Source organism: Lycorma delicatula, chromosome 4 (genome assembly GCF_047948215.1).
Source record: "Lycorma delicatula isolate Av1 chromosome 4, ASM4794821v1, whole genome shotgun sequence".
NCBI classification, from domain to species: Eukaryota; Metazoa; Arthropoda; class Insecta; order Hemiptera; family Fulgoridae; genus Lycorma; species Lycorma delicatula.
In genome coordinates this window covers 217362341-217386727 of record NC_134458.1, presented here as the reverse complement: position 1 = coordinate 217386727, position 24387 = coordinate 217362341, and the positions used below count along the sequence as shown (strand labels likewise).

At 31.1% G+C, this 24387-nt stretch overlaps 1 pseudogene; it reads left to right on the top strand.

The window, feature by feature from the left end:
- LOC142322804 (nucleolar protein 6-like) overlaps positions 1 to 24387 on the top strand; it is a 110697-nt pseudogene that overhangs the window by 57479 nt on the left and 28831 nt on the right.

Genomic DNA, 24387 nt, shown 5'->3' with positions numbered 1-24387 from the left:
ATATATAATTTTTTTTTAATAACCATACTCTGTACCAATACAGATTAATTTATGTTTAATACATCAACCCAAGTACAGAGCAATTTAAATAGGATGACTTACCTTATCTCATTATATAAACAGAAGCACTTTCGTGAACTTAATTCGCCTCATCAGCTACATTTTATATATATATATATATATATATTTCAAAAAACATCATAAACTCGTAATACATAACATCATATTACTTATTCGTTTATTTTATGTTAATTTTTTTTACACCAGACGAATAACCCACATAATAAAACACCTAATAAGTAATAAACGTAATAATACTTCTGATGTTTACAATTTGAGTGGTATTTATAAGATTGAATGTAGTGATTGTGACCATATTTATACTGGTAAGACTAATAGATCCTTTAAAACCAGATTCATGGAACATTTTGGAAGTTACAAAAAAGGTAAACTGGGTTTTTTTAATGTATCAGATGATTTTTTTTTTTTTTTTTGGTCGTAGAAATACCATTTATGTATCTCCACAAGTGGGGGAGTGTCAGACTTGCATGGTTTCAGCTAGATGTTATTAGTTAGAGCCTATGTGTGCCCACACCCTACCAATAAACTCCTAACAAACGATCGGGGGGACCGTTTCTCCCCACCCAAGGTCAAATCAGCAATTAAGCGTAGCGTGACTCTGGGGATGCCTTTGAGCTCGGGGGTTCAAGAGTTTCCGTGCCACATCACCATCGCCCATTTGCACAAGCAGATGGGCTATGGTGATGAGATATAAAATTGAGTCCCAGCCACCGGGACTCAGGACTCTAATGTTACTCCACTAGCTCCTTAAGTTCCTCAACGCATCCCTTTCCTTTCGCTGCAGCACCTTGTAGAGAAAACCGAACACCACCACAAATTTATTCACTTCAATTAGCATCACAGCAATCACATTGTTAGGGTCTATCCTGCCAGTTATAATGGTACATTCTTGTCTTTCTTTCTGTCATTGGATACATGAGAAAAATACATGTTCCGCCGTACCTCTATCACCACAGTATTGATATTCTGGGCTCTACCCTGCGCCTCGCAAAGAGGTACGTTCTGAAGGAACCATGGCCAGTCAGGAATTGAGCGAGCCAAAAATTCAGCTCACCAAACCCCCTCCCAAACCACAGTCCTATCTCTTTAATTAACCTCTTGAGTCCATTCACCTTTCCCCGTTGTCATCCATCTGTTCTGCCACTCTGTTATTAAATCTCTACAGGCGTCCTCCTTGGTTATCCCTTCAGCTATCTTAAGTCTTTCTCTTGCCATTTGCTGTAGTGGAGGCACACCTGTGTCCACAAATAAAGCCTCTGTGGACACCGATCAATAAGCACATGCTATGCTCAGCACCACTTTCCTCTGTACCTCTTCCAAATGTTGTCTATTTCGGTCTCTTCTCAGTGCTGTATACCACATCATGACTCCATATAGCAGCACAGAATGCATAACATGTGCGTATAATCTACAAATAGATGACTGTGGTCCTGTCATCATTCTCAGTCTGTTTAAATTCTTAACCACTTCCTCAGTCTTGGTATGACTTGCATGTGAAATGTGAAAGATCACCTGTGGTCAAGCCACATCCCGAGGTATGTTACATTTTCTACTGACTGAACCAGTCCTTCTGCTGTTCTGATCTGGATTGGATCTGTTTTCCTTCTTCCAGTCATTAGAATCATCGTAGTTTTCCAGTATCAGAGCTGTAGACGTGTAGCCCTCATCCAGTCACTAACCATTGTTAACGCCTTGTTTGCCGCTGCAGCCACCTCGTGTAGTAACTTATACGACCATAACTACAGGTGCGAGGTTGTCTGCAAAAGCTGTGGGATGCATACCCTCCAGATACTCCAGACATAAAATTCCATCGAACATGAGGTTCCATAGAACCGGACCCAATACTGAGCCTTGGGAGACTCTGCTTGAGACTAAATCTAATTTCACTGTTACCAGTGTGTTATATGAGGACCCTCTCTTGCAAATATATTTGAATCAGGCTTCTTAAATAATCTGGTACATTAACTTCCTTCAACACCATAAATATGGCTTCCCAACTGAAAGAGAAAGGCATTTTGTATATCAACCAGTATCACCACAGGAATGCAACGTGTCTGCCAAGTGCCCACAGCCGTGGTGTCCACCAGTCTCATTACCTCCTTCACTGCGTTAGTAGTTGTTCTCAACTGGAATTCTGGAATTCATACTCTCATTGGGACAACCCTCCTTTTTCTTCTATATGTGTTTTCAGCCTGGCCTCAATCATTCTCTCTAATAGTTTGCATAAATTATTCGTTATGCAAATTGGACTATAACCTACTGAACCTTCCAGGACATTTGGTTTCTTAATCAGGAGTAAGTGTGAAGATTTCCAGGAGGTTGGAATGTTGGTCCCCTCTCAACATCTCATTCATGACCCCAAGAATGGTTGCTGGGGCCTCCTCAACCAATATCTGGACAACAGTATGCCATCCGGATCTGAGCTCTTATGCAGCTTCATTTTCATTCCTGCCATCTTCAGTTCATCCATGGCAAAGAGAGGTATGTCTTCTTAATTTTTTCAGAATATTTTTATGATTATTTACTACTTATTTGTTATCATTACTACTGATTAATATTAAACTTGTATATCATTAAAAAAAATATAAGTTAATAGTGTGGTTTTTATTTCAGAGAGTATTCCGTCCACCACTTCATTTTTATGATGTAATAATTTATGTAAATGCACTTAAAAATCCAAGGTGAACACAAGGCATTGACTGGGAACAAAAGCATAGAAATAATGATTCATTATTTGATCAATCAAGAAATAACATTCCTGTAATAGAATTTAATCCTGTTCATTGTTACTTACAGGAATTAAGGGTAAGCAATAAATTAGTAATAATTTGATGTTTTTGTCCAATTTAGTTCATGTTTGAGTGTAGTCTTGTACATTCTCAGTTCAACCATACCTGAGATGTGTGGTTAATTGAAACCCAACCACCAAAGAACACCGATATCCACGATCTAGTATTCAAATCCGTGTAAAAATAACTGGCTTTACTAGGACTTCAACGCTGTAACTCTCGACTTCTAAATCAGCTGATTTGGGAAGACGCGTTAACCACTAGACCAACCCAGTGGGTTAAGCATTTAACAACTGGGATTGGAAAAGAGGTGTGGAAATGCAGTCACACCAAAACAGTGGTGAAATAGTAAGAATGATTCACGAAATGACTGAAGTAATAAATAAAAAGAAGTTGTTTGTTTATTGTGTGATTTTTATTAATATGCTATCAGTGCTGCCATATTTGTTTTATATAATATATATTTTTATTATATTATTTGTAATATATATTTACTAAAAATAGGTATTTTTTTTTTTTACACATACAAGATGATTTAAAACTATACAGCAATCTCTCGGAAGCTGATTCTATAACTAAAATTGGGAAAAAAGGTTCATCTAAACGTTGATGAGTTACAGGTAGCAAAAGATTTCATCTGAATTTCAGTTCCCTCAGTGAAATGAAGACTTCCTGAAATTCTGGGAAGGTAAATTAAGGGGCGAATTTAGTTGTTATAGTTTTTGACCTGAAAATATTGAAAAAATGAGCCCCAGAACTGTTCCTCATTAGTTTTAAAGATATCTGATGTAAAACATAAAAATTAAGGGTAAAAAATAACACATTTTTGGGTTTAATGTAAGAAAAATTTGTTAAATGATTAATTAAGTAGTATTTTTTTCATTTAGAAATGTTAAAATTTTAATTTGGAAAAGATTCATGTAAATTACTTAAGAAAAAATTGAATACAGGATATTGAAATTTAACTTTATTACAAAAAACTGACTGAATTGTGAAAAAAATTTTAATAGCATGAAGTAACTAATTTTCTCCATAGGTTGGAAACAGCTTTAACATAAAATGTAATTTAACTTTGAAAACAATGGAAAAATGACATTAAAAACTAGTGAAGGCGTTATTAATTACCTTCAAGATTGCTCTAAGTGGCCCTCATTTTGTTCAATACATGATTTTTCTCAACGATTCCTTTATAGCGCATCTCATAACATTAGGAATATTCGTAATAGTTTATGCAGCTTCTATTATGCGATTCCTTAGTTCTTCTTGTGTGGTAATTCATTTTGAATAAACAATTGACTTCATCCAACCTCATACAAAAAATCTGTTGGTGTCATGGTCATACCATTGGTTAGTTTTGACCTACCCATTGTCTACTGTATGTATTATTTAAGTGATCCTTAACATTATTAGAAAAAATGAGGAGGTGCCTCATCGTGCATGGACCACATCTCTAACGTGTTTTCATAAGAAATATCTTCCAAGAGGATGGACAGGTTTGTTTCCAAAATGTTTAAGTACACTTCTCCTGTAAGCCTCCTTGATAAGAAAAATGGACCAGTCAAATTATCACCTAAAACATCAAACCATACATTAATTGAAAATGTATACTGGAAATATCTTGTCAGTCTCATGTGAGGTTTCATATGTCCAAATATGGGGGTTAAAAAGATTTACTATTCCATTTCTTGTGAAGCTTGATTCATCAGTTATCAGAATACGATGAAAGAAATTGCGATTTCATACCCATTTTCTAGTTACCATCCGAAGAATATCTTTCATTTATGACTTTGCGGTAATAAGTCGTGTACCCATGTTACATGGCATGGGTACAACTGTGTCTCTTGAAATGCTCACCATATGCTTGGTTTTGAAATATTTAAATGACGTGATACCTGTCTGGTGCTTGTAGTAGGTCATAATTGTACAGCATTTATTATTGCTTGTTCATTATTACTGTCTCTCGCATTTTGTTGATGACCAGTATCTTCTTGTTTTGGTTTAAAACTGCCGGTTTCTCTCTCTCCTCAGCTTCAAAAGTTTTGCAATCAGGTGCTCTTCAATGTGGATAAGTATCATGATATTCTTGAACTACAGCCAAACCATTCTAGTTTACTTTACTGTAATTTAATATCATGTCCGCATACTCTTCAAATGAATACGTATTAGCATTGTCATTATGTATTGAAGAAAATTTCACCAAATTTTGAAAAACCGTTTTCTGAATTGTACACAGAATCTTACCGATTCCTTAATACAACACAAAATCCACCATCAAGATTATTCAAACACCGTTTCAAAATGTTAATTGTTGATCAGTTGATATTGCCTACCTATGCAGACTAATTAATTCATTCTGATAAAAAAGTAGTAAATAAATGATCAGCTGTTTTTCCAACCTACAGACAAAATTAGTTATTTCATGTGGTTAACATTTTTTTTAACAATTCAGTCAGTTTTGGTTTTTAATAGTTAAATTTCAACATCCTGTATTTAATTTTTTCTTAAGTAATTTACATGAGTCTTTTCAAAATTAAATTTTCAACATTTCTAATTGAAAAAAAAAATATTTATCCATTTAACATAGTTTTCTTATGTTTAATCCAAAAACGTGTTATTTTTACCCCCAATTTTTGTGTTTTACATCAGGTGTCTTTAAAACTAATGGTGGTACAGTTCTGGGACTCATTTTTTCAATATTTTCAGGTCAAAAACTATAAGAAACAACCAAATTCACCCCTTAATTTACCATCCCAGAATTTCAGGAAGTCTTCATTTCACCAGGGGAAACTGAAATTCAGACGAACTCTTTTGCTTCTCATAACTCATTAACATTTAGATGAACCTTTTTTCCTATTCTTAGTTATAGAATCAGCTTCCGAGAGATTGCTGTATAGTTTTAAATCATCCTATATGTAGAAAGAAATACCTATTTTTAGTAAATATAAAATTAAATATTATGTAATAATATAATACAAATATATATCATTTAAGTTTCCCAGATTTCAGTTCCCCTGGTGCATTTACCAGGGGAACTGAAATCTGGGTGAAATCTTTTGCTAGCCGTAACTCGCTAATAAAGCGTTTTCAGGACTACGTTTATATGAGCTTTTTTTCTTATTTTTAGCTGTAGAATCAGCTTCTGAGAGATTGCTGTATAGTTTTGAATTAGTCTGCATATATATTTGTGGCGTGGTTCAAAAGGGCCGATGAGTTGTAAATAGCAGTTGGTAACATTGATTGGTTCACACATGTACAGTAGCTTTAAGTTGTCTAATGAGCATTTAACTATCACATTGCTGCCAGTTCATTGTTGTTTTCCTTTGTGAGACAGTATGTTAAAATGAGTACAGTAATAGCAAAACCTGCCTGTTGTGATTTTGAGAACGATTAAATTTCTAAATGCAAGAGGACATAATGCTGGTGAAATTCATTGTCAATTGTGTGAAACTATGTGCCTACCAGAATGAGTGACGGTAAGTGAGGCAATGGTATCGTGAAATTAAACAGAGAAATGACAGCCCTAGTGTCCTGACTGACGATCTTGTTGAATGTGTGAATGCAAAAGTGAGAGAAAATCATTACTTTACGATCAGCAATCTTTCTAAAATTTCCAGAAGTTTCAAAGACAACATTTTTGAAAATTATGACTGTAACTCTAGGCTGTCATAAACTGTGCACAATGGGCATAAAAAATGTTAAATGCTCACAAAGATCACAGTATGATATCTGAACTTGTTTTTCTCATCCGTTAAAACTACGAGGGAGATCAATTTTTCCTCCATATTGTCGCTGGTGATGAAACTTGGATTTCGTACATCAATGCTGAGACAAACAACAATACATGCAGTGGTATCATTCCAGTTCACCTAAACTGACAAAATTCAAGCAAACCCAGCCTTGAAGGAAAATCATAGCAACTATATCCTGAGACTGTGCTTTTGATTGATTTCATGGAACCTGGAACATTTGTCACATCAAGTCTACTGTGTAACACTTTCTAATCTGTATCAGCCATTGAAAACCAATGATGGGAAATGCTACGATCAGGAATTGTTCTTCACAATTACACACAGCTGCATGCACAAAAAACAATTAAAAATACTACCATCTCTTCCTACGCCTCAAAAACTGGCTTGTGTCTCAATGATTCGAGGAAAGTAATGAGTTGAAAATCTCAGTGCAAGAGTTGCTACAATCCCGCAGTGGAATTTTATGTAGTGGGTTTGAAGAAGCTTGTTTCACGTTATCAAAAGTTTTTGTGGTTTGTAGAAAAATACAATAAATACAGTAGAACCACAATAAAAGCAAAATAAATATTCTGCATGCTCAGAAATCTGTCAATACCAGATTGTCAAGGTCATTTTTAAAAACCTGGATTCAACAAGGAGATATAAATGAAAACTACAGTTTTAACATACAAAAACAAATAATCGTTATTTATTAAACACAACAGAAGATATTACAGTATAAAAAAAATTAAAAGTATGTAGTACTGTACTGTAAAAACAAAATTGTATTAGAAATTAAATACATACTGTACTGCACAGTTAAATCAATTGTAAGTCTAAAAGTTTTAGTAAAGTCTAGTATAAATCATTTTTTGTAGGCCTATATGAAATAAAAAAGCACCATGGCTTTGAACAAATCAAGAACAAGTTAATTTTAATCAGATAAACATTTTTACCAAGAATTTGGTATATTTCAATCTGAATCACTATCTACAAGCCTAACATAAGTGTTTGATGATGTCAAGTGCATGGAATATGTCTGACTTGTATCTGCCACCGATAGAATGGCTTGAATTTTCTTCTAAGCCCTCTGAAATATTATAGGATGTTAACTTGTTTCTAGGATTGAGTTCTTTTTTGACAAAAATTATTTTGTATAATATGGAGATTCATAACTTCAGCAAAGACGTATATCTGGTTCCTCTCTGCAAATTTGATAAAGTTGTTTAAGGCTTCTGAAGCCTCAGCCCAAGTTGTAGGCATTTCTTCTCATTACTCACAGTTTCTTGTGCCTCCTTTGGGCTAAAAACACTTTGTAGTATCACATCGCCAGTCAGCTCTTCTTTGATAGGCACATTTTTATCAATGTCGATCCATCCATCAATTTCTTCTACTGAAAGGGCACTCAGTTCAGTATTAGAAACACAATTTACTGCACTTACAATTTCAGAGTGATCAGTTGTGGGCTCATCATCATTTTCATCCTTTTTTTTTGATTTTGGTTTCTTCAGCCTTAATTTTCTCTAAACCCTGTGCAATGTTATATTTTTCACATCAGACCAAGCGATTGCTGCTGTAAAAATAGTGTCTTTAATGTTAAAATTACATTGGAAATCTTTGACACTGCAATCTGAGCTAAGCAGCTTTTGCACCAACATTCCTCTACATGCAGTAAAAATTTTGTATGACCCCTTCGTCCGTGGCTTGTATTTATTAGTGGTGTAACATTGGCAGGAAGATATGTGCAAACAATATTACCTGACACAAGCTCAGATGCTGGGGGGTGAGATTAGCAATTGTCGAGGACAAGAACTGCCTTAGAACCTTTAGATAGCCCTAGTTTTTTTAAATTTTCTTTCAGAGCTGGAACAAAATGATGAAGGAACCAGTCTTTGGACAACTCGGTTGTCATCCAGACATTAGTCTGAGCACCATAATAGACAAATGTGTCACATTTATGAGAGGCCTAGGCTTTTTATACTTTACAATTACAGAGTAAGCTGATCGATTGAAGTATTTCCACTCACAAAGAGTGTTATTCTGCCTTTATTCTTTTTAAAACCCTTTACACTGGACTCTTCAGCTCCCACTAGGGTTGAATTTGGCAAACACCGCCATAACAGGCCAGTCTCATCAGCACTGTAAATTTGGGGTGGGGACAATTTATGTGCATCAATAAGTTTTTAAAATGTAGTTTTGTACAAATTTGCCGCAGCCTTATCAGCTGATTTCATTTTATCAGAAACGTCTAATATACAGATGATTCCATGACAGATCTTGAAATTATTAAAGCCACCCTTTAAAGAATGAAAGAATTTCATCTGCAGGTAAATCTAATTCCTTGTGAAAAAATTTGCCCTTTTCAATTATCATAGAGCCCAATATTGGCTTTCCCTCTACTTTCTTAGTATTGAACCACTTATAAAAAACTTCATCTACAGTTTCTAATTTAAGTTTTTTTAGAATTTGCCTAATGCTAGAATTTTAACAGAAGCAGATTGTGACAAATTTTTCTAATTGTTGTTTTTGTTTTTTAATATTATGTATAGTTGAAGTTGTGATATTAAATTCACTCATACTATTATTTCGATTCTCACCTTTTTTCAATCTTCTTATGATGTCCAGTTTTTGGTGGATTGTCAAAGTCACATGTTTGCATTTTGGCATTTTAGGTGCACTTTTGTTCAGTTCAGAAAATATATTCACTGTATGTATGAACTTTTCTCTGTGCTGTAGTCTATTTGACAGTCGAACACATAGCTTAAATTTGACACAGTACGGTTAATTAAATACTGTAACTATAAAAGAAAACCTCCCAGCACTGATGCAAATCTAAGTATTGTAACTGTAGGTCTACATGAACAAAAAATCTTAGTGATACTAGCATGAAGCCAAGATGGCGACTGGCTGATCCTGGTGAGAGCACCCTCGCACAGTGAGGCAGACACCTCACTGTGCGACTGTTGAGATACCAAACAGTTCCATTATCTCCTGAACGCGTCCGACTGTACTCCCAAACATGTGAAGCGCTAAATCCCTGAAAATATGGGGAAAACCTGATTTCTGATGGGTGCCAGACTATCAGGTGTGCAAGATTATTGCAATCCTACTGTATATATATAAGTATTTGAAACCATAAACAAATATTTCATTTTTACTTTCTTGTATGAAGTAAAGGAAATACTGTGATTGCGAAAAATTTCGGTTTTCAGATTTCAACAGAAATAACCATTTTGACTATTTTCGGCATGATGTCTGTATGTATATATCTCATATGACTCAAAAACAATGAGCTGTAGGATGTTGAAATTTTGGATATAAGATTGTTGTAACATCTAATTGTGCACCTCCCCTTTTGATTGCAATCAACTGGACTGAAAATACCCAAAAAAGCTAAAAATCCAAAAACTCTGGATTTTGGACTTTTCTTAATTGCAGCAATAAGCCCTCATTGAGAGCTTTTTAATGATATATCATAAGTGGTACTTATTTTCATGGGTTCCAGAGTTAAAGCCAAATCAAATTTTAATGAAATATTTGGATTACAAGGGCACATCAGTTAAAATCAGAAGACCTCATCCTTTTTTTTTTTTTTTTTTAAATATATTGATTTATCTGTAATTATTAAACTCTGATTGTAAAAAAAAAATTATAAAAAGTAATAATTCAATGATAACAATAACAAAAATATCAAAACTTATTAATGAAATAAAATTTTATGAACTTTTCATTTTAAAAAAATGTGTATATGTTATTTAATAGGCATACAAGGAAGTCATCTGGTGTCCACATCAGATTTTTTTGAACTGTTATTTTGTTACCGATTGGCCCTTACTTTTGAATGTGTTTCATAGGACTTTCAGTATATAATTAATGTTAGGGTTTAAATTGAAAATTTACTGATATTGACTAAATATTGTTTAAAAACTTATACCAAATTATGGAGAAAGGCAGAAGATAAACTGTTTTATAAATGTGATCAACCCTACAGAAAGTTTGGATTCTACTTAGTGCAGAAAAAAATATAGAGATGATCTAAATTGATTATCAGATTTTTGACAGCATGCTAACTACAGTGTTTAACTTAAAAAGAGACCCCCATCACTTAGTTTAGTCTACAAGTAATGAATTATTAGGAAATACTTACATAATAATTTACAGAAGGTTTTGAAAATTATGTCCATCCACTTCTATCTGACTTGTCAACACACTTGACCATGTTCCTGGCTACTCTTCTTATCTTGTCTATTTCCTTGATGGCATTGATAGATAATGTTTGTTTTCAATTCCAGGGAGTGTGGATTGCTCATATAAACAACTTCTTTTATAATCCCACAGAAAGAAGTCTGGACTAAACAGATCGGGGATCTTGGTGGCCACAATTCTTTAGAAGTGATTCTTTAACCGAAAAAATCCTGTACATCTCCATATTAAAGTGAGCTATGTGGCAAGTGGCCCTGTCGTGTTGTAACCATTAATCACACTCATCCTCTTGCAGTAAGACTAATTGTTGGATAATTTGTTGTTAGTCAGCAGAATCCACAGTTTTTTTCAAAAAACAAGGGCCCTATTAATCATCTCCTTGAACTATTTACTTCATTTGCCTATTTTTGTTTGTGTGGGGGAGATTCAAAGAAAATGTGTGGATACTGTTACCCACACGCTTTAAAATATGTAATATTTCTGACTACTAATATACCCACCAAGGTGAAACCATGCTTCATTTGTGAAAAACATTTGATCTAAAATGTTTAGATCAATGCCTCTAATGAAATTCTTAAAACATTAACAGTAGTGAACCTTTTTAGCATAATCAGCTATAGTTAGCTCATGAAAACCTTGCATTCGATACAGATAACATTTCAGCATTCTCCTCACTCTAGTATGGGCTGAACCTAGTGAATGTTCTTTTTCCAGCTTAGTCTCTGCAAAGATTTATAATATATCTTGTAACTGCCACTTCAATGTTCTATACGGCCTATGTTGTGCACTTTTCTGGTCTAACACTGAACCTCTTTCACAAAATTTTCTAACTAACTCCTGAATAACACTTTTCACTGGTGCTTACTTTTTAAATTTCTCCCTTAACTTTCAGACACATGAGATTTCATCTCTAAATAAGTTTCTAACATGAATACACATTCTTCAACAGTTAACTGCATTTTAACAAACACACGATTACACAACCTTGTTCAAAGCCAATGCTTGACACAAACTAGTCCCAAATGTGCAGGAAGTAAACAGTCCACACACTAGCTTCAGTCATACCAGCATCTTCCTCATTATTTTATCCATCTCACACCAGTATATGTATTATGCATTTAGTATAAACTACTGAGTGATGGGGCCTCTTAAGTTGAACACTCTGTATAATATCAAATTCACTTTGCTGGATAGGCTGCTCACCAGGGTAATTTAGATATAATATTAGATATCTTCTAATAATATATAATAATAAATGTAAAACGCCCATTAGAAAATCCTAAACATTAAAACATAGGTGCATTTAATGTATGAACTTGAAAATATGAACATAAGCCCCTGGAATTAGATTTAAATGATAAGAATATAGATATTTTAGGTGTGTGTGAAGTGAAAAGGGGCTTAAAAATGATTAAAAGAAAATCGGATTATATTCTCTTCTACATTTTGTAGTTGAGAGAAGGCTGAAGGGGAAAGGAATTTATATTAAGAAAAAATATTAAATATTCATATTTATACGATATTGTGAAAAATGATTGGTGATTTGGACACAGGTTGCAAGGATCAGTTACTAATGAAAAGAAAACTTTTTTACTGACAAATGCTAAACAAACTTAGTGTTGTATAATAACAAATAGAATTGTGTTAAGGAGGTGATTTATTTGGGTCAGTTAATTACCTTTGAAGATGGGAATAGCAAAAAGGTTGATAGAAAAATTATGTTGGCAAAATAAAAATTGGACATTGAAGTGTATAATGAAAGTATTGATATTAAAACAGTACGAAAAGTATTGGATAATTGTGCCATTCCTTGTTTAATATATGCAGCTGATAACTTTGAAATAAACAAATGAAAATATTAAAAGATTAAAAATAATATAGATAATGATGATAAAAAAAGCCTAATGGTGTGATAAAGTAAGGGATGAAATAAAAAGTTAGTGTGTAGAGAAAAGATGCTGTATCAAATGTTAAGCAAGTGGTGTTGGGAAGAACAGGTAGGAAGATTATGAATAAAAGATAGACCAAATATGTTATGGATTGGCAAGTAATTTTTTGAAGGAGAAAGAAAGGAAAGCAGAGAAAGAGATGGATGAGAATTTGGTTAAAGTAGCAGGGTGAATCGAAAAAGTAAAACAAAAAGTTGCAAGACTTATGAAATGAGTTGGGAGAGGCCTAGACCTAAGGCACTGATGGGCCTGGTTTATATATGTGTTGAACAAAGAAAGGATTTATTTATATTATTTTTATTGTTAATTATATACAAACATCTGTTTAGTTGAAAAGAATTTTAATGTAGATAAGTTAAGGAGTTATAAACAAATAAAGGTTTTATTTAATCAATTTATTTTAGTTAAAATAATTTACAAAATGATGTTTGAAAAATCACTCATTTTTAATTAGGTTATTTTCTAATTTCCTTTAATAACAAAATGAATGTGTTGTGTATAGTATAGTTTCTATTCTCATATTTTTAATCTGTTTGGTAGTGAATCAGTTGATCGGCTGAGACATAATTTCAACTTATTTGTCATATTATTTATTTTTAGAATGTAGTGTAATGATAAATGTTATAAAAATCAAAGTTTATCATTAATTACAGCCATAATAAAATGTTTTTAGATCCTCAACCTATGGAAAACTAAGTAGCAAACCCTTTTTCGACTCCATTACAGTTCACTATTTGAAGGTTTCACTATATTTATTTTGTATACAATTACTTTAATAAAAATATTTGACTTTTTAATTACAGGAGAACTATGGAGAGTTTGCACTGTTTTTTCATGATACTTATGGTGGTGAAGTAATAGGAGTGCTTTTCAAACCTTCTGTGTATGAAAGTCGTGATTTCAAGGTATTATAAATTTTTTATTTATTTCTTTCACTTTTACAGAATTAATAATTAATGGAGTAATCCTAATACTAATTATAATAGTACTTAACTTAATCATACTTAATTTAACATTGTTTTATAATACAATTTCATATTTAATACTTGACTTAACTTAATTATACTTAATTTATATTATTTGTAAATCATTTTATTCAAATTGTTTTATAACTTGTTAAAATTACATTTATTTGAAAGCAATGCTGCTGATTGTCATTATAAATTTACTTTATTATACACAGTTATCCAGATTAATGAAAAATGTTTTACACTCGCTGGCACATATGTTAGCACACAGACTGTAAGCCTGTTTACTAGCATTTTGCATGCAACTATAATATTATATGATATGAACATCACAAATAACAAAAAAACAATGATAAATGCACAGTGTTATCGGCTCATCTAAGTATTATGCAACACACCAATAAATACAGTATTGTAAAAAAACTTAATAAATAAAATAAAGCATTCCTTTTTCAATCTGAAAGAACTATGATTTCATGGCAAACTCAGAGCAATAAGAAATGAATGATATTTACATATTATGCAACAAACACGATTAAATGTTCTCTAAAAATAAAAACTAAACAGTCGTTAAATTCAAAATAATAATTAATTTTGTTTAGAATCCAAATAATAATTGCGATATCACCGTGCGACTTTAAACAATGTAACCTTTATCAAGCAGACTGCCACAGCCATTACAAATAAACGTTTTTTTGTAGCAGTATAGCACATGTACAATAGACATCAGCTAAGCTTAAATATTGTTACACATAGTCAATAGTCATTTTATTCTACACCACTTGAATAGTATATGATGAAATAATGGGAGTGATTTTTGCACCTCCCAGCAGATGCAATGTATTGTAGCAACATCATTTTTTTCAAGCAGAAGGAACATCTACAGCTGATATCCACTGTTAGCTGTCTTCTTAATGGTAATAATTATTTTACTGAAATTCAGTATTCTGTACTAGGTGTTTTTAATAGAATTTAATGGTAATAATGTAATGAGTGATGGTTCTGTGAGAGAATGTGCAGGAAATTCAGGAAAGACGAGCTAATATACACAACACTAAGGAAATTAATAACATTTCATTGTGAGTGATTAACTTGAAAAAATTGAACATGCCATCATAATAAATAGTGCTTCACAGTTAACTGAACTTAGGAAAATTTTCCTCAAATTTTAAGGTCCACTCTTTACAAAATTGTTACAGACAGATTGGGTTTTTGTAACTACTGAAACACCAAAACAGCTAACAGATGCCCACAAAACTAAAAGAATGGGAGCACCATTGCATTTTGTTTGCAGTACCAGAATAAAGGGAGTGAATTTCTTGACGTTACCAGTACTGGGTACAAAACTTGGATTTGTTTCATTAATAATGAGACAAAAGAATAGTCGAAACAGTGTATGCACACACGCACATTCACTGAACATGCCCAAGAAATTTAAATAAACCAATTCAAATGTTTTGGGTTCATAAAGGAATTTTGTAGATAAAATTTATGAAGCTAGGAATTGTAGAGGTTTATTGTAAAATATGAAGCTTAGAAGAAAGATTACAGAGCAAATAGCAAGAGATGCTAATGAAGGGAACTATTATTTGCATGACAATGCACAGCCTCATGTCATCGCTAACAATAATAGTGTATTAAACAAGTTTAAGTGACACATTTTTTTTTACCATCCCCCTAACAGAGCCATAATTTGGCAATGTCTGATTTTAATCTGTTCACAAAATTGAAGAATCTTCTGACTACTCAACACTTTAAAAGGAATAATAAATGATTGCGTCAATGTCTGGATAGGTACTTTGACAGTGCTATTCCTTGAATAGAGAATAAACAAACTCGTGCCATAACACAAGTGCTTGAATTATTTGACTACGTCAAGAAGTAACATAAGTATATATGTAACTTTTGTGTTGTAAATTTTGTTAAATTTATTTGTATTACTTGATCAGATAAATAATAAGTAACATCTATAAATAAATAATAATTGAGTATTAATTAATTTATAAATAGCTCTCATATTACAGATGTTACTTAAAGGCTTTTATTTTCATTGACATTTGCTTTTTTCTTTTGTAGACATGCACAAAAAAATATTTTTGGATGTAATTGATATATTTTCAGTTCTTCAGTTTTCCACAATCCCTACTAGCTGTCTTCAAATAAATTGAAATTCACCTCAGCAATACAGAAAAGAACATATTAAGATATAAAACCCAATTTTATTTTTATTAAGTGGTTTGTATGAAGTGAATCTTCAAAGACAAGCTTTTTCTGAAAGAAACTTTTACTCTATATAAATAGTATAGATTATAAGATGGATAAAATAAAATATTAAAATTTGTTTTGTTGTTGTGCAAGTTAAATATAGGTTTTTCATAATTTTTCATTTTTCTTTTTTATTTCAGCATTCAAATTAACACACAACATATAAATTATGATTCAATGTTTTAAAAAATTAATAAAATAAAAAGGAATTAATAGCAGTATATATTTCAGTATATTACACCATTTGAAGCACAATAAGTTATGTGAAACAACATTTAGTTGCTTCTCTTCTTTTTTTTTTTATTTTGAGAAAATAAGAAACATAGGTACTGGTAATATTAGTAGTTAAGTTGTGATCCTCAATAGGTAGCAAGAGAATGTTTTTTAGATTCTATAATTAAATGATGGTTTATAATTAGTCTCATAGGGATTAAATATGATTTTTTCTAACTGTTTTTTTTTCAGTTATTTCCTTGACATTTATCAGCAAAATTTATTCTTTCAGGTGTCACATGTAAATGGAAGAAAACCAGTATTTGAGGAGAAAGAACGTAAGTTAATTTTTAACAAAGAAGCAATTGTTGAAGATTTTCATCACATTGGTAAACATGTTGTCAAAAGAATAGAAACAAAATCAACCAATGATAACATAGTAAAGATAACATATTAAAGAAACTTTCACTAAATTTTGAAAAACTGTTATCTGAATTGTACACCGAATCTTACCGATTCCTTAATGCAATACAAATTCCACCATCAAGATTATTCAAACACCGTTTCAAAAAGTTAATTGTTGATCAGTTAATATTGCCTACCTATGCAGACTAATTAATTCATTCTGATAAAAAAGTAGTAAATAAATGATCAGCTGTTATTTCCAAACTATAGACAAAATTAGTTATTTCATGCTGTTAAAATTTTTTTTCACAATTCAGTCAATTTTGTTTTTTAATAGTTAAATTTCAACATACGTATTCAATTTTTTCTTAAGTAATTTACATGAATCTTTTCAAATTTAAATTTTCAACATTTCTAATTGAAAAAAATATATACTTATTACCCATTTAACAAATTTTTAATTCAAGCAGTTTATATATTTTCATACGTATGTTCTAGTCTTTTACTCTTTGTCAGATGTACTGATTTTGATGAATTCTTATTTTTGATTTTGTAGATGAAGTTCCTGTGATGGTTCATTGTATCTTTCTTGCTTCTTTGAAAATTATTTTTTTGACAAAATAAGTTAAATATTATTTGGAGATATTTTTACATTTTTGTTGGGATTAAGGCTTTAATTTGGTTCTGACTTCAAAAGTTATAAAGAACTCTTGCTTTAAAGAATTAAAAAGGTAATATTTCTTCCATTTTTTAGTTCAGTTTTTCAAATTTAGTTTGTTTTTTTTTTTAATTTCTTTTATTTTTATTTATTTTGTTGATATAAAAAAATATTGTGTATATTTATCGATTAGTATTTTTATTAAAATATTGCCATAACAGATGCTAGAAATTTTGATTGGGAGAGTTGCGAGTTTACATTTACAGTATGTATATGTGTCTTAATATGTCAATTTTTCTCATTGGCCCATACTATTACGTCGAGGTTTGAGTCAGGTAGATAAAATCAAGAACATAAGGCATGTATATATCTTCATATAATATTACATCTACTTTGTACTCCTTTGTGTGGCTCTTATTTTACTGTATTTATGTGAACAATTCCCTTGTTCCCTTTGTTTAAAGGGACCCTTTAAAAATAAATATGATAATTTCAATACTGAGATCTTGTAATTGCCAATCTTTTTTCTGTAACTAATTCTAATGAATGTTTGTTTCAGTTCTACACATATGCAATCTTAAATTTTTCTTTATTTTGTTAATGTCATCTTCCTTCATTTTTTTTTATTTCCCTGAGGTATTTGCAATACTGGATATATGGTCTTTTAATCGGTACTGATCTATCTTTTTTGTTCTTACACCACTTAAAACGTAAGTTATGAAGAACTTTTTGAAATTTGATTATTCAACTGTTTTTTCAAAACTTTCAAACCTAAATCTTAATACTGTGACTGGACTGGAGGCCTGGGTGTTTTTGAGGTGTCTAAAAAAAATTACTCGTATTATAATAATAAGCTAGTGCATATACCTATTTTATGTTACATCACCTGAAAGAGAAAGAAAGGAGCTATCATTAAAATTAAAAATGTTTGTAATAGATTACTTACAAAATACATTTACGCCATCTATAGTTCCTTCAAATTTCATAAAAATTAAAAAAAAGCAGCAGTGCACAGTACTAGTCGATAAACATACAAAATTGTTTTAATCGCTGCACATTATGACTTTTTATAGTGTATAAAAGATAACACACTTTCTAATGACAAAAAGTCAAAAGTTTATAATAAATGTAAAATTAATTACGAATTTTCAATAATTGGTTTGTTTTTAAGTACTTATTCACACAAATAATTAATCATAAAACAAATCAATGAAAGAAAAATTTATAAAATAATAAAATTTATTATTGATTTAATTTTACAAGCATAGTTCACTGACATAGTTTTTAAATATATTTACATTAGTTTTGTTACATTAGTTTTTTTTTTACATAGAGTAATTAGCCCTAGTGATGTACAATTTGAAGCAAGGAGGTAAGCACAACGGAACTGAACAGTCGGGGCACCACCAAATTGTTTCTTTTCTCTCAGACTTGCCTTAAGAAGCTTTACAATAAACACACAATATAAAATGTTGAAATAAAAATAAACCAACAGAAAAGAAATCAGAACACAAATTAAAGCACATAATACGTACATTTTATAACCTAAAGCGCTCTTGAACATGAGGTTTTGTTTTTAATGTGATTAATTAAAATATCTGCTAGACAGCACTGAAATTCATATTAGTCTTTAATGAACTACTGAAAGAGTCTACAAGGCCTAGCAACGAGTATAAGCCCATCACTGTTTACTACACATTTAAATGTAGTAGCTCAACATATACTTTGGCTCCAGCCTTATAAATAAAATAATTTGTTGGCGTATACTTGAGCTTGAAAGTGTTAAAAATAAGTAAATATTTTAACACAAATTTGTTTAAGGAATTTCACATCAAACAAAATTGTAACACATGTCTGGTTTAATATATGTAATACATTTTTGTATGTGAAATAAAGAATGTTTGTAATTATTACAAAAATCCCTAACTCAAGCAGCAAACTTGGAAAAAGACAAAACATAATTTTTTCACTCTCAAACCTTCATAGGAGGCTATCTGCTTTTCATCCTCCAGAATGTTCTCAGTTTTAATCCCAGTAATCTTGGCAAATTGCATTCTAAAAAATTAATCTCATCTATCAAAAAAAAAAGTATATATATATATTAAATTTCCTGTATCAAGTTCAACAATAATAATTTAAAATAGTAAATTATAAAATTTCATACTAGAGTTAAACAGAATTAATTTTGAAATTACTTGATTAAAAAAAATGATTTTACTGGCAGGCTGCAAACTTTCTAAGGTCACAGTAAGTTTTGCTTCAGCATGAAAAGACCTTATCACACAATACAGTTAGTTGTTGACTTAATAAGTGATATTCTTTCCTATTTTTTATATTTTTTTTTGTCTTATAATGATGTATTTGGTTATAATTATTATTGTAATAATAATTAAATAAAAATGAAGTATTATTATTTAAACTGAATTAAAATTGTTGTAATTCATTTTAAATAATTGTTTTGGCTGTTTTATATGAAAGGGAAATTAAATTATAGACAAAAACGGTTAATTTCAACCTTAACAGTTGTGTTTCTATCTCTGGGAAGTTCTCATTTTAATACTATAGCTTTTTTAAAAATAATAATGTTTAAAAACAATACTAATAAATTTGTTCTGAATTCAGAAATCCCTGACCACAAAATAATAAATTGAGGAAATTTATGACTTAAATCAGTGTTACGTAAATTATGTTTCTTAAGTATAATTTATTATTATAAAGTAAACACAATTTAAACATTATTATTTTTAAAAAAGTTATAGTATTAAAATGAGAACTCCCAGATAGAATCACAATTGTTAAGCTTGCAATTAACAGTTTTTGTCTATAATTTGATACCACATGCTAGGTAAGATGATATGCCAGTATTCAAAAAACAAAAACCCAGACTGAAGTTTTCCATATACACAAATCTTTATCTTCTTTACACTGCAGTTATTTTTTTATTTCTATTAGTTACTTAGTACTTCTCCATCCCCAGTATCCTAGTAAATAGGGTAACGGAAAATCAAAAGCTTGTTTTATTTACTTTAAGAAGTATATTTTATTTGTATTACAGTATATTGCAATTGCATAATTGAACCTAGAATACAAATGATGTATTGTCAGCATAACTTACTTAGCATCAGTCAGTTTTGTAACATCCAAAACATAAATCAGTGACAATAAGAGGTCTTTATAGAAACATTTGGAATTCCCAATTTTAGAATTTTTCATCAGGCAAGAGAGGTTTTTTGTTCATTACTTAAGTTTAATTTCGGCTCTACTACTTGAGTCCTTTTTCTTAAAAGTGACATTATTAATGTTAATGAAACACCTCCTATACCATAGTTTACAAAACAATATAAAGAACAGAATTGAAAGCTCTGGACAAATCTTTTCTCTAATGGATTGTTAATAGATATCAATCCAGGGAAGATAAAAGTAGTCAGGTTCTTGTTGATACCAAATTATCAAAAAAAGACTGATCTATCTAAGAATTTAGTCACCTTTTTGTGAATTACTTTTTTAAGCAATTTTTGGACAGAGATCAACTGACCAGCCTGTAACTCAGTATTTTGTCCTGTAACAATTTTTTTATTTCCCTTATTTTTAAGAGGTCTAAAACTATTGATTCTATAAGACAAGATGAAAACATGTTAAAGATTTAGTACATTCATTTAATGTACTAAAAACTTAAGCAAATTATTTCTGTATAATTTTAAGATTATGAGATGATATCTCTTGCCAGCTAGAGGAGTTTTTAAATTTTAACTTGGAGAAAATATTTAATTCTTTACGATAACTTTTAAATGACTGCAGACAAAAAAAACAATAACATTCATGGAGAAAAACTGATAATGATAGAGAAGCAAACCCAGAATTGCTATTTTCATCATCTTCATTCATTCAATCTTCAGTGAGATCTTACTATATCATCGATCCTGAAATCCCTGTCCTGGAAGTTGGCAAATAACTTTTTAATTATTGTGACTGATATTTTTCCTCCAAAATTTGCATATAACATACCAATTGCTAAAGCAGGAACAAGGATTGGTGGAAGCTAGAAAGAAAAGTGTAAAAGAGAAGAATAAGTTCAGTTATATCTTATATACTTTTTGTTGACATTGTTCAATCAAAGATGTGAAATAATGCAAACATTGGAACTACAGTCCTGCAAATTGGAACGGTAAAATAAAAAATAATATTTATTTCAGTTAAAGTAACAAAATTATAATTAGATTTTGCGAAATGGGTCAAGAAGTTTTTAGCACTTCATTGTAATTTAGTTCAGTTGATTATAACATGAATCTACATTATAACTAGTGAACTTTTTTTTGGTTCAGGCGATAATATCTTTTGTCATAAAAGAAACTCTCTGAAAATTTATCAGTAGCATTAAGATCATATTTTTCTGATGTAGAAATAAATTTTAAAACAAAATTACATCTGTAAATAATAAAAATTCACAAAAATGTTAATGTTTATTTTAGTAACATACAGTCTGTTTTTACTTGGTAGGTAGCACCACTGATTGATTACAGTATAGCATCCAGATTTTTTTATTTTACTAATGTAATGAAATTAAATTCTTATCATACCTCACTGAATAAATACAACAGTTTAATAAATTTTTATTTTAATTATAATTAATCATATTGGCAATATAACTCTTAAATATTCCTCTTTTTATGGTTTGTGTAGACTTTAACCCTTGAACAAAAATCATAGCTTTATATGTATAGCTTTGTTTAATAAACTATCATAATTTTTTTAAAGTTATGTTAAAACTAATAAGGACTTCAGTCTTTCTTTTTTTTAGAATTTTATGATGTAAATCTTATGAAATTTGTTAAATATGGTCTTCATCCTTTTTTTGAATCTCCAATACTGTTCTCATATTATTCAGTCTCTATTTTTGTTAAGTAGGTAGAGGTATTAAACTATCTGATTTCAATATAACTCTCTCCATTTATGATTTTGTTTATTTAATGAAATCATTATCTATCACTGAATCAATATAATATAAACAAAATTTAAAAAAATAATTAATTGGATTATATAAAGTATTATATTGTATTGATATGTATTATATGTTAAATATTTATATTTGTTAAATTATGTATTAAATAAATACATATTTAAATTTATAAAAAATTGTGATGTCGTATACAGATGTTTCTTTTGAAAACCATAGAATTTTACCCCAGAAGAAATTCATTATAGTTAGGAAAAAAAACTTATTTACACATAAAAGATAGAGATAAGACAATTTTAATTTCAATTAAACTGTATTACATTTACTACTGCGGTATTGTCTGGTTTTTCAGTTGAAGTAACAGTATATATTCAAGCATATAATGAATTGAATCCAAAGTTTACTGTTGGTTCATGGTCACCTAGTGATCCTACAATTCGAGTGTCTGTACCTGAAGAGAAACCAGTTGGTTCTATAGTATTAGTTTTATCAGCTATTGATTCTGTAAATAATTTACCGATATCTACATTTGTACCATCTACTAGATTACCATCAGGTTTTGCAGTGCACACGTCTGGTAACATTGAATTGACTGAAAGATTGGATTTTGAAAATATGGAAAATAAGGTACTAATATATTTGCTCACTACTGTTTATGTTTATTATCTCTCTCTCTCTCACTCTCCCTCACTCTCTCTCTCTCTCTTAATCAAAAATCGAAAATTAATGACAGGTAGAAAACATTCTGTATGTATTTTAATATTTCTAATATGTTTTTAATATAATGTATATTTTAATTATGCCCTGAAGAATCACAAATATCTGTAAAAGTCTCTAACAAAATGAAAAGAGAGAAAGATTTTATATAGACACACACACACATAGTGTACACATATACAGAGTGAGCAGGAATTAATTTCCTATTGAGAATTGTTTAAATATTTCATAAATTTTCATGAAATAAAAATCATTTTGTTCAGTGGTAGAATTGTTATGCACTGCTAAATTTCCACATAAGCACCACCATTGTCCACCAGTTTTTGTAAATGGATGGGGATATTTGCGACATACTTCTGCAGATAATTCAGCAGTATGTTTCCAAGAACTTGGTGAGTTGGCTCCTCCAATTCAACAAGGGTTTTTGGGTTTTGTTCGATAAACTCCCTCTTTTACCTATCCCCAGAGGAAGAAGTCACAGGGCATTAGGTTAGGACTCCTAACCTAATCATGGCCATTCAAGGGGACCATGATATCCTAACAAGTGTCCTGGAAAATAAGTGTTGAGCCACGCACAGACAGAACTTGCGAAGTTAGCCTGGACCCTATTGTTGTATAAAGATTAGGTCATTGTAATTGTCCCATGTGGATACAATATCGTGAACATCGTCTTCAAGCATATCAGGTAATGAGGTATGGATTCACAACTTTCATGGGTGTCATGCTTGGATGATGTTAGCTTTTTTCAACAACCACTCTCAGATCCTCTGTTGCCCAATAATAACTGTGAGCCGGTTAAGAAACCTCCCAACATGAAATATGACTCCATCTGATCACAGGATATTGCAAAATATTGAACCAGTCTTAATACCAAGCAAACATCATCTCCCCATATTCCAACCAATGATTACAGTCTTGCGTGATAATTCCTGGCAGTAATGTGGTTTCAATGGATGAAAATTCAATTCTTTCTTGAAAACAGATCCGGTTGTGTGTCGAGTTAAACCACTTTCATGAGATGCCTGTCTTTGTGATTTCTGAGGACTTCAAGTGAACATCTCCTAAAGCACTTGCCCATTTTCCTCTGTCCTGAATGTTGAGGAGTGTCCCCTAACATCTGGTGCAGAACCTGTATCCATTAGTTTTGAGTGACAATACTTATGTCTTTGCATCTACCAAGGCACACTTCGCCATTATCTCTGTACTTAAACCACAGACCACCATACTTCGTACCAGGATGCCAGTTGAGCCCACTCCCGCGAGGTTAGATGTTGTGTCATGGTCTGCCACTGATACCTGCAATGATTTTAATAAGATATCATGTAATAAATTCTACCACTGCAAGGAAAGATGCTTTTTGTTTCATGATAATCGGTTAAATATTAAGAAAGTTATAAACAGTTTTCAATAGGGAGTTAATTCGCGCCCAGCTGTTACATAGTGCTACAGGAGGTTCC